Source organism: Megalopta genalis, chromosome 8 (assembly GCF_051020955.1).
Source record: "Megalopta genalis isolate 19385.01 chromosome 8, iyMegGena1_principal, whole genome shotgun sequence".
In the NCBI taxonomy this organism is placed as follows: Eukaryota; Metazoa; Arthropoda; class Insecta; order Hymenoptera; family Halictidae; genus Megalopta; species Megalopta genalis.
Window position 1 is genome coordinate 20497135 of NC_135020.1, and position 12729 is coordinate 20509863.

Sequence of the window (12729 nt, forward strand, 5' to 3'; positions counted from 1 at the left end):
TGCTCTGGATCGAAATGTACCCGGACCCCGTTGTCCAAATGTTAAGAAATGAGAACAGCCCTCAAAGTTGAGGGTTGAAACCATATTTGATCGAATATCTCGGAAACCATTAGAGTCAGAAGGATGGCACAAATTGCAAAGCTGCGCGTTTTTTAAACAAGAAACGCAGCTGTCGAATCCAATTTTAAATATCTAAATTTATTTCAGAGATATATTAAAAAAATGATAACTTTTTTGTTAATTTCCCCATTTAAATGTTGATCCACTTTCGTAAACATTAATGTGTGAGAAGCGCGTATCCAACTGCAGAAGACGGACAAAATAGAATTTTGATTTTTTTTTTCGCATCGTGAAAATTCTTATCACGATTTTAAAGTTTTGGCATTTTCTGCAATATGAAGCCCTTGCGAAACACGATTTATCGATACATATCAAGGCGCAGCGGATTTTATGCATTTATGATAAAAATGAGTATCTGTAATCTCAAACAATACGAAGATTAAAAACGATTTTTAACAATTAAATACTGATGATTACGTCCAAACTTCGTTCAACTTATTATATATATGTTGCCGTGAATGACCGAAATTGAAGAATGTCGACTTTCACCGGTGAATGTCAACAGATACCAAATACGTCGGTGAAAGATCGAATATTTCATTGCATTGTTGTACATTCGGACCCTCTCCGGTGTGTGTCGACAATCACAGATATGCTCTGGTGGAGGTCCAAAACCTGTCATTGCAAAAGGAAGTGTTTCACAAATAAATGCAGTTGTAAAAGCAAGGGACTCTTGTGCAATTCAAAGTGTCATAATAGTTGAAGTTGTTGCAATAAATAAGATTTGAATCGCATAAGTAAGTAATTTTTTTATTACTATTATTTTCTTTTCTCATGTAGAATGTACCGTGTATTTTAAATTCTTGGTCATTCCTTTCGGAAAGAGAGGCGAAAAAGTTACGTCACCCTTGTGGCGTTTTATTACGGAGAAGAAAATATAAATCTCCAACATGTTCAACATTCACCATTGGTGCATGGTGAATGTCAACATTTACCGGTGTAAGTCAGAAATAAGGGTATTTAGCAAATATTTCGGATATACACCAAGCGACTATGTGAATGTTGACATTCACCGGTGAAAGTCGACATTCTCCAGATTTCGGTGTTTCACTGTAACATATATAACATCTAACTTACTCCTGCTTTTTACTGGATTTATAATAACGAATACCAAATGCAGCAATTTCTCCACGAGTGTCACAATTTTGCGGTGCTACTGCTAAGCTTATGTGATTTATCGATTTTTCGCGTACGCCGATGCGAAGGTTCGTCGGAGTCAGTCAAGTGTATGATGCGGTACACGCCGCAGCTCCTTTGACTCGAATTCCCGGAAGACAACACAAAATGGTCTGTTTGGGTGTGAGTCAGGTCAGAAAAACCGCGGAGCTACAAGGCACGTGATAAGTACTAGGTACGTGACCTTCGAGTCGTGGCATGTATCCTCCGAATTGCCTTCTAATTGTGGCATGTAGCCTCCGAATTGCTTTAGAATCGTGGCACGTGCCTTCCGAATTGCCTTCGAATCGTGGTAAAAAATTAGAAATGAAAAAGTTGAGTCATTGTTTTTATTCTGTTATTACAATGTATTTATAGTAACGTACACAGGCATGCTGGCCGCTGCCTTTTTAGATAGTTTCGATGACCCGAATTTTGTTTTCTCTCTCTCTATCTCTCTCTCCTATGAGATTTTGTGATGTGTGCAACCATAAAGGCGACCCGCGAAGCTCGAAGAATCATGTCTTGTGCTCCCTTGAAATACACTTTCGATTCCAACTCTGCGACATTCGTGGAGAAATGACTGTAACATTAACTGTAAATATTTAGTCATACACAGAAATTGCAATAACTAATTAAAAATCCACATAGAATTATCTTCTCCATTCATGCATTTTCATTCGTCCACCAGAGACTTTCACATCTCGAGTTACACTCTTTCGCATTCACTGCGTCACATTTGAACCAAGTTCGCAATGAAATAATTTACATAAAGATCCACGATCTACTTATGAACACCGATAGTTTCCAGAACCGAGCACAACTTGGCCCAAATTGTTCACGCCCAATCGTCGCCGTATGTTCCTGGAAAACACAACAAGACGGTTGTCATCGTCACGGTAAATCAGATTGGTAACGCATCACGCGACATGTTCCCTCAAGTTAGCACTCGTTTCTATCAGGCTCCCTCTTGCGCCCGACGTCACCTGACAGCGAAATAAGCTGGCAATCTTCGACGTGCTCGAACGTCGCGGCTGCGAATTTCCTCTCCGAGATTTCGGGGCGTGTATCTTTCGCGCCGGTTGCGGCAGACTCCTCGAGAATCGTCGCGGCGGACCGCGGCGAGAGGAAATACGTAAATTTCGAGATATCCGCGAGCGCGAAAGGTTACGCGGGAATTTTCGCCAGCCCGAGCCCCTAAATCGAGCGAAATTTCGACCGCCACGCTCGAAATCCCGAGTATTCGAGGCCGATAGCTTTCCGATAACGTGACAGTTCTCGCCTATGCTCGCGAGGATACGCTAAGCGAGCGCTCGGCTAAAAGGGTTCCCGTTCCAGCGGAGCCCGGCATCGATTTTCGCTTTATGTTCGCGCGACGGTGCCCGCGCGGCATCCTGATTATATTTAATTTCGCGCGCGTTGCCGACCGCCGCGCCGCAGTGGTCTAGGAATTCGCTTTCTGTGACCAAAATTATTTTAGCGTTGTCTCGAAATTTCAAGTTATAATATAGTAGGTCGTTGAATTCGTTTCGACGTCGGCTACAATACTGTGAAGTTAAAATTACCTATTTTCATTTAAAAATATATCAGTGATCTTGTTTTCGATGTCAACACTCGATTTGTTTTTAAATTTAAATAATTGCGATTTCTTGTCGGTTAAATACCAATTAACTTTGATAGGAAACATTTTTTTGTCAGACCATCCGATGGGGCTGAAAAATCGTGGTTACGAAGGTCACGCGAAGATTGCAAGAGGTTGCACTTAAACCTCTTCTTAACAATTGTTTAAGCTTTCGTATGAAAAAAGTTCGATGCTTACAACTCTTGACAGATTTTTTGAAACTCTTCACAAAGTTTGAATTGTTATTAAATTGGCGCTATTTGTATGCGAATTAAAAAATGATTAAAACTAGATTCACTATTTCGCGCAATGAATCTAGTTTTTATTTTATGATTTTGTGTTTAATCATCAGATGTCAGCGTAAAATTGTGTAAAATTAATATTTTGGATTTGGCAGCTTTATGAGGTTATCGTTTTATAACAAAAGAAGTTTATTTCACTATATTAATGTTGAAATATATAATTTTGCACACAGAAAGCGAATTCCCAAACAACAAATCCCAAATTTTCTTTGGACACATGTCCGTTGTTTGATAATGATTCCAATAATGATTCTATTCAAAAATCGAGAAAATGCCATATATGAAAATATGAAAAATTGCTATCTATACTTGAAAAACGATGAGTGTTCAAATATGGCTTCAAATCGTCACGCAGTTTTTGTGCCGTGAACGGCGCTGTTCAGTTGAAAGTGAATAATTTTTGAGGGTATTAATCTTAATCCTACAAAATGGATCCTAGTTCAGATAGTATAAGGAATATTTATGAGTACTGAAATATTCAGAATAGTTAATGGTTACGTTGGGAAATTGTAAAATGTATTATGGCAAAAGAGAAATGAAACTTTGCACCAGTTATATTACAGATATAGAGCAGAAGTTGCCTAATCCACAATGTTCCGTAAAAATTCTTGTTTAGACTTGTATTTGATGCCTTTATCCTTCAGTATTTTTAAAAATTCGCTGCTTTTAACTGTCGCTCTAGTTACACAATCATTTCTTATAATGCAAAATTTCGTATACATTTTATAATTACGTAGTTCAGTAATACATGTAGGGGAACGTAAAGTTATAGTAATAATGTTTGCTAACATGGGGGTTTAATGTTTGACAATAGAAAAACTGTTACAGTAACAATGAACAGTATATTTCAACTAAAATCAATAACAAGAGTTCAACATACATAGAATGAACAAAAGCGCCGCACACGATTGTCCAAACTAATCAAGAAAACGCGAATTACTCGGATAATAAAACAGTTATTTGATTCTAGCTAGATTCAAGCTAGATTAAACCTATTGATTTGTATAATATTCAATGTAATATATAAATTACTTTGATTCGATGTAATTCAATTCTCCCAAACTGGTGCTCAGCTTGGAAACAAAAATGGACAATCTGGAAGAATTGGGTCAATTAGGAAGAATTTAATGTATCTACGTGTACAATATGTGCGCGCGTGTGTGAATAATCGAGGTTATATACTGTATTAGTATTAATCAATAAGGAAGGAAGCAAAGGAAACTCGGTTTTATTTTTCCAACAATGTAATGAAGATGGCACACTCCACGAGATTAAAGGATCGCTAAATTATACCGAAAAATCATCGATCTCTGAACCTCTATACCGTCATTTAAGAAATACTTACATCGTTTCGCTTGCTCTCGTTTGAAGTCTTGAAATCTTTATTTTATCGTGCCTTTTTCAATTTAGTTTTCCCGAAGATCCGATTTTGTTACGACACGCTGAAGGAAACTGCGGTGTTCGAGTCTTTAAAAAAACCATTTTCCACGTTCGTTTCAATGTAATCTTGTAAAAGAATGTCTCTCTTTTACGACCATCTCTGAAAAGCTGATGTATGATTTTTGTCTCGGTTTAATTCTACTTTACATGAAAAGAAGAGACTTTCGATCTTTTATGTGAGATTAACATTTCATGGAGTTATTTTATGACAGGAATTAACATGAGCCGCGTACGGTATAAACGTATTACCTACACTTTATTTAATGAAAAGGTAAATTCGTAAAGGTAATAAACGCGAGTATCGCAAATTCTAATGACCAAATTGTAAATTCTACATTATAAACGTAAATGTGCACATTTTAATCAATCTACGCTGTTTTATAAATGTTTATATTTAGCTGAGGGATCTAAGTGTTGATCAAAGTTTTTCGACCAGGACATGTTAAAAAGAATTCGTAGTCAGAAAAATAATGAGAAAATGCTAAAAACAATAGAAGCTAACATAACAGAATACAGTAAATTCTCCCTAATTTTCCTTCAGTTTTCCTTCAGTAAACAAAAACAGGCAATTTGGGATTATTCGAGTCTTGCACCTCGTTTAATGGGCTCGAATAATCGTGTCACTTGTTTCCAAATTTTCAATTTTGATTTAAAAGCTGAAGGAGAATTAGGGAGAATTTACTGTATCGGGTTTTAGGTGTGTATCGTTTCAGCTGAATTACTAGACGCGAACGAAAATGCGAAATCTTTTAAAAAAAGAAGCAGATTACAGCCGAACATGTTATCTGTAAAATCAGTACAGATATAAAAGTATAATAAAAATATTTGATTAAATAATAAATTCATCACAAGGTACCTTAATATCTTTTAGCTCGCAATACCTTATACGGAAGTATCGGTAACATATCGATGTTATCGGTACTTATCGAAAACGGTATCGATAGACAGAAACTCTAAGCGGGAAACTGTTCCTACTTGAGTAGAAAACTATGTCTGGAAACAGTTGCATGCGCCACCTTATAGAAAACAGCGTTTCGAGTGGCAGTCGCGAATAGAATACGATGCACCCGGGGTAATCGTGGATCGATACTCGTTGCTCGGCTGCAACGGCACGAGGAGTCGCGGTCGTCGAGAGTTTTCGAGACCGATATCGAAAGCGGTTCCTCAGGCGCGGTTGTACGAGAATATAGCCGGCAAATTGGCGTCGTGTTTTTCTCTTTGCCCAGCCCGATCGGTGGCAGTTTTACGATGTCGTACACCGGGCCCCCATCGAGACGTCTTTTTCACGGCCGGCAGACGGACGAGGAATCTGAATGCGAACCACGCCGAGACATCATTTATTGTTGGAGGAAAGAACAGTAAATTTTTACGGGCTCATTAAACAATTCGCCTCGTCTCTAAAGACTTGAGAGAATCGACGTATCGCGACGCTGTTAATTGTTTGATCATGCGTTGCGTCGCTCGGTGCATCGTGAAGTTGGCTTTTCGCTGAGAAATCCGTTACTTTTTATAACTCGCCGACAGGTACACGAAATTTTCGTACACCCGTCCCTCGATTTACGCGGTAAATTATAACACTGTTACTTTTTATACGCGATTTGAATTTTGCGTTGCCAGTGAATCTTCCTAAAGGATCTTTAACTCTTGAATTGCCGAAAAAATTGGAAGGTGCCGTTATAGACATTGATCCAAACATTTAACGAGGCTGCAAATTTCGACGGAATTTAGTGAAATGTTACAGCGGACATCAGCAAACGAAACTTAGTGAAAACAGTATTAGGAAAAAATTTACAGTAACAATGAAAATGAAACTGGACTTCCAAATATTTCAAGCGACGAAGGTGATAAATTTGCGGCAATTGAACAGAATAGATTGATTGCTGTATGATTTTATAACAATGACGGGTATGGATTTGTTTCAACTTTTTTACGATTTCTATGCTTGATTGAAGAAGTTTACCCAAAAATTTTTAATGACAGCAAAAATTGTGAAAGCAAAAGTCAGAAACCAGCCATTTTAACTGATTTGGTAGTTGTGTTAATCTTCGAGAGGTTAACACGTTCCGTGCCACGTGTACCATCGATGGTACACGCTTGCATGTTTACTCAGTGAACTGAACAAATTGTTTTCAAGAAATTTAGAACCGAAGAATCAATTTCCACCGCAAGAATGGTCGTTGATAAGTTTTTGTTACGTTGTTATGTGTACGAGAATTAATAATTGCACGTAATACATCAAGTTTTAGTAAAATATCAAAGTGTGAAGATTCGAGTAAAAAAAAGCTCGGCACGGAACGTGTTAATAATAGGTCACCTACTTTTCTTCTATTTCTTAGTACGGTAAATTCTCTCTAATTGTCCCGCAGCTTGTCAACAAAAATGGTTTAGGAAGATTATTCGAGCGTTGCAGCTCGTTTTTATAGTTGTTGACAACCGGCGATTATATACGAGCCGCGAATCGCGAGGAATCGTATCTCCTCTTCCTAAACCATTTTTGTTTACAAGCTGCGGGACAATTAGAGAGAACTTATTGTATTATCGCCTACATTTCTGAACAATGAGTGAACGTGAACTTTTAGCGACGTTAAACAGCATGGTAATTCAATAATCAGTAATTAATGTGTAATTTTTTCACAGAGTAATTAATTCTAAAATACATTAATTTAGAGCATGTAATATGGGTCGCACATAACCCAGTGTTGATCTTCCCGGTTTCTGCGAAACGGTCGGTCGTCCGCAAATTAATAATGAAAGCAATGCACTCTTTAATTCAATTCTTTGCGAATTTAAAATTTATATGGAACATATTTTAATTTAATATGGGAAGTTTTATTTTATATAGGAGTATATGGCATATTTGGAAGTCAGTCAAACGTGTTGTCAAATAACCGACATATGCAAATGTACATATGTTGTTAATAGTATACGATGCTCGAACAAATATCCGATATGTATTTTTTTACGTCTACAATCATCAACTTCGATGGAGTGAGAATATTGATCGACTTCATAAAAAATACACACGTTACATACACACGTTGTGCATTTTAAAATTGCGTATTCGCGAACGGATTTCTAAAACAGTTCTTTACGTAGAAAATATATCTGAAACTAATAAAGCTAGGCATATTCTTTTTTTTAGAATGTTAAAATTACTTGATTATCGCTGTATTCGACGTCTACTTATAATAAGTAGTACTGTTAAGGTAAACGTAAATTTTTGAACGTAAATTAATAAATGTAGCGCGCCGATAATTGACACTAAATCTACCGAGCAGGTCAAAATGACCGGTTTCACATTTTCTACTTTAATGTTTTTACAATTATAAAGACTCTTTCATAGAAAATGATCGAATACATTTCTTAATCTAAGCATACATTATATTCAAAATGACTATGACCTTTTCATTATTATAAAGCAAAGCGAATTAGTTACTTTTAATCTTTATGTAACATTTTCGTACGAATATTGAAATATACAATTTCTTTCTCTGCTAGCAAGTTATGAAAGGATTACGTTTCCGGAATTTTTCCTACATCCATATTCGCGCTGAAACCTAACTGTTCACCTGTTCCTGGTCTGTTCAACGTTCTAACGCAGTTACCTCTTTAGCGTTCTCCTTTTTTCCCAAATTAGCCTCCAAATCCGGGAAACAGGGGTCGCGGGAGAATCAGAGGTACAGTTTCTTTCTGGTCAGCTTTAATTATGGAATCATTCACGGACTGGCGAGAACAAACGAAAGCCGTCATTGGACGCGAACGTAGCGTCTGCGCATTCATCGTCGAAATTTCGGTCGTTCGATTTTAACGAGCAGGCCGCATGCCACCCGACGCGATACGAGCGCAGTGTTAATTGGTTGGGTGCAATCGAGTCGAAGCCGACAGTGTGCGCGACATAATCGAGCGCAGTGTGTCCTGTTTCTTTAACCCTTTGCACTCGGAGAACTTTCTCGTATCACCTGCCAGAAACTTTAACCTATTTGTTCACGGAGTAGACAGTAACGCTATAAATAGTATATAAAATGATATTGCAGTAGATATATAATGAAATAATTATATATATAATGAGATTACAGTAGAACCTCGATTATTTTCTAATAACGGAATTATGTATTGTGCAAATACTTCTCACATGCAATGGGTTCAATCTAAGGCAACACATATGCAAAACGAATTATTGTAGATATTTGTGAACATGAAATCTGGCATTGTAATTAACACTTTGACGGCCGAGTCAAAAACCTAAAAAATTTCATAAAATTAAAGTACTTTATTTATATAAAGTAGTTCTCAACATTCTTGCCTCTTGCAAATCTTAATCAAATGATGAAATTATAATGGATTAATGTGAAAATTAATTTTTAAAAATCAAATTTTCTATAATTCTCTTACCTACGTTTGGGTGACGTGACAGACAAATTGTTTTCGTCGAATCGGTTTTTATAATTGAAATTTTCGCAAAGTCACGTATACGTGACAACGGCCGTTAAAGTGTTAATAGAATATAGCATAAAATTGAATAGAATGAAGCATAAAATCGTGAAGACATACAAAAGAATTGAATAATATTGTTGCACTATGCAAGATTTATCAAAATTATTGAAAGAAATGGTTTATTTTTATTCAATTTATATTTCATACAACCGTGTTGGAAAATTTTTATTTTGTAGGAAGATACGCGGTCTATTCATTTTTGTTAAGTCTATTCATTAAGTTAATTCTATTATTCAAACATTGATATTACTCTGCTTAGAACGGATAATTGAGATTATACTGTATTCTTTTTAAGAACAATTTTCGAAAGTCATTGCACTTGTTAAATATGTTATGAAGTTCCATTTATATAATTTTATTTTAAAGTTATTACTTTATGAAGTATTGGTTTATACAATGTGTTACAAAGAACACATGCCACGTCGACGCATATAATGTGTTAATATGTTCGTTACCGGTATTATATATATGTGACAGTGACAACCACATGGCTTGATTAAATTAAACATTAAATTCGGTTTATAAATCTGCTTATATTCACCAAATTACTTGTGACCTGTTTACTGTATGAACGAATATTTCGGACAAAAGTCCTGTAGGCTATATCGAGACATCAAGGTCACCTATAGCTATTTCATTGTAACGTGTATTTGTCTTTGCAATCGATGTGGGTGCGGGATTCTGAGTAAAAAAAAAGCTATTTCAGCACACGAGTTCAAAAAATTAATACTTATTGAGATCTTATTCTTGAAACGATTTTTATTTTATATGGTGCTCAAATTGTTGCCCATTATGAACAATACAAATAGTGCATTCATACAATTGATACAAATTGACACACATCATTATTGAAAAACTATACGTATGCACGTCCAAATAACTCGTATTAGAATTTTTCCAATCATTACTGTCGAATAATTGCAAGAACAATTATATATTTCAAGAACATTGAAACTTCGGTAATTGTTGAATAATCTATGTATAAACTAATGCGTTTCTCCATTTTACGAATAAATAAATAACGAACAAATAATTCCAGCAACCTCACAACAAAATATATAAAGCCGCTTCTCGGCGTAATATTGCGTGATCCAATCTCTCGATCGACCCTTCGCTTTTGAACGATCGTGTGTCGCTTCTAGCAATCGCTTGACAATCGATGACCGCTTCTCGAAATGAGCGAGAAAAGGGTCGATTAAATCTCAGGCCAAAATTCAGCGGAACAGAGGGCCAATTGTTCTTTATTTCGGCGACATATCTTCCTCTCGTCGATCGTTCGAGCTCGTTCGGACTCGTTTGAGCTCGTTCGTACCTTGGGAATCGAACTCGAGGCGCGTGTACGTATCCGTAATTGATTTACACTATAGCAGGGAAGGTCCGCGTGCCGAATTTTTATCGAACATCCGACCCGAGCAGCGAATTCCATTAATTGTGTCCGGAATAATTCACGTTTCACCGAAAATCAATTAATCTCGGCGAACTCTGTTGCACATACATCCGAATTTTCTGTTGTTTAGTGAGCTCGCGATCTAATTAGAAATTACTTCTACACCACAGCGTGGCGTTTGTACGGTTCTCAAGGCTTATAACGCTGCAGCCGTAATCGCAGACATTCTTTATTCGTCATAAAACTAAAGCGAAATACGAATAATTAATGCAGGTTTTTACCATTTATGCGCACTCGCTCGAAGGGGTCGCAGCAACAGAACTGTTCGATGATCCATCAATTTCTAAAGAAACGATCAGCGATAGAAACAAAAAACTCTTCTAAGTAATAAAATATAAAAAATTATTTTATTAATTAACTATTCATATTATTATTGGAGTACCTTGAAAAACTATTACGCGAGTTTTTCATTATCTTTTTTTATGTTATCTATTTTACGTTACTGTTTTTATACGTATATCTAATTAAAGCTTAAAATTGTCAATGATTTAATTACATTTTAAAATATAATTCTATTGCCTTATTTTTAGATTTAAACAGTCCTTGAATAATGTATATGATGTATAAATTGATGTATAAATTCTATATCATATACGTATAATATATATAAATATATATGTATATTTTAATATGCATAATAACTATATCTATAAGTTCTAATCATTGTGACCTCGAAGAAAATGTTACGGCAAGTGACCAAAGTATGCTGCGAAAGTAGAACGATGACGGATAGAAAACGAAGTCTGAAAAACGATTGGACCATGACGCAATTACTCTTCCCGGCGTTGAAATCTGTCCGTATCGTTTGATCGAACGACACATTCGTACAAAAAAACGAATCCTCGCGAGCAGCTGAAACTTTTTTTCAGCTAATATCCGGGACCAACTGCGGCAGCCAATTATTCGGCCCGTGTCGATTTCTCGCGGCGAAGTCGGAAAAGGTGGTCGCTAGTCGCATGCCCAACGAGGCATGTAGCTGGAAACGATGACACCAATGGCGGACAAGCTGGCAACACCGATGAAATGAGAGTCGGACCTTGGATTCGTTTAATGCCGCTCGAAACTTTATGAAAGTTTCGCGAACGTGTCGGTTCACCGTCGCTGTATTTTGTTTACGACAGAGCGAACTACGGCAACAAAATTCGCGCGGTTGCAGGCTCGCTGTTCCGTAAGATACTTGTCAATTTATTCGTCAGCCTGACGAGAATTGTATGAAATATTAAATCGTATATCGAAGTCTTGATCTGTTTTCCAGGGAATTAACTTTTATTCGACTCGTTTCACACATAGGATCTTTTTTCTTCGCAATGAGAAGTTGTATTATCTCGTTCGGGGAATTAAAAAAAATTGGTTTTTCACTTGTTGATTATTTAATTCGACAATTTATGACATATTTGGAAAATATACAGGGTGTCCCAAAATTATGGTATTTCCGGGAAATATGAGTTTCCTGAGATCATTTGAAGTAACTTTTTCCTTTACAAAAATGTTCTCCGAGGCATCGTTAACGAGTTATTAACAAAAAACACTGACCAATGAGAAGCGAGCTCGGTTAGCGCGAGGCGGCCGAGCCAATGAGCGGAACTGAGCTTCGTACACTCGTTGGCTCGACGGCCTTGTGCCAGTTAAGCTCGTTTATCATTGGTCAATGTTTTTTTGTTAATAACTCGTAAACAAAAGCGCGAATTGCATTTTCGCTAAGGAAAAAGTTACTTCAAATGACCCCAGGAATCTCTCATTTCTTGGAAGTAACATAATTTTGGGATATCCTGTATATATGTTACAGTGAAACACCGAAATCTGGATAATGCGACTTTCACCGGTGAATGTCAACATTCACATAGTCGCTTGGTGTATGTCCGAAATATTTGCTAAATACCCTTATTTCTGACTTACACCGGTAAATGTTACATTCACCATGCATTAATGGTGAATGTTGAACATGTTGGAGATTTATATTTTCTTCTCCGTAATTCAGTCGCTATGAAACGCCACAAGGGTGACGTAACTTTTTTGCCTCTCTTTCTGAAAGGAATGACCAAGAATTTAAAATACGCGGTACATTCTGCATGAGAAAAGAAAATAATAGTAATAAAAAAATTACTTACTTATGTGATTCAAATCTTATTTATTGCAACAACTTAAACTAT

The 12729-nt window shown here is 36.6% G+C and overlaps 1 protein-coding gene across 1 annotated transcript in view; it reads left to right on the top strand.

Moving 5' to 3' along the window:
* The window catches only part of nAChRalpha1 (nicotinic acetylcholine receptor alpha1), a 327417-nt gene that overhangs the window by 200366 nt on the left and 114322 nt on the right, over positions 1-12729 (top strand). The window lies entirely within an intron of this gene.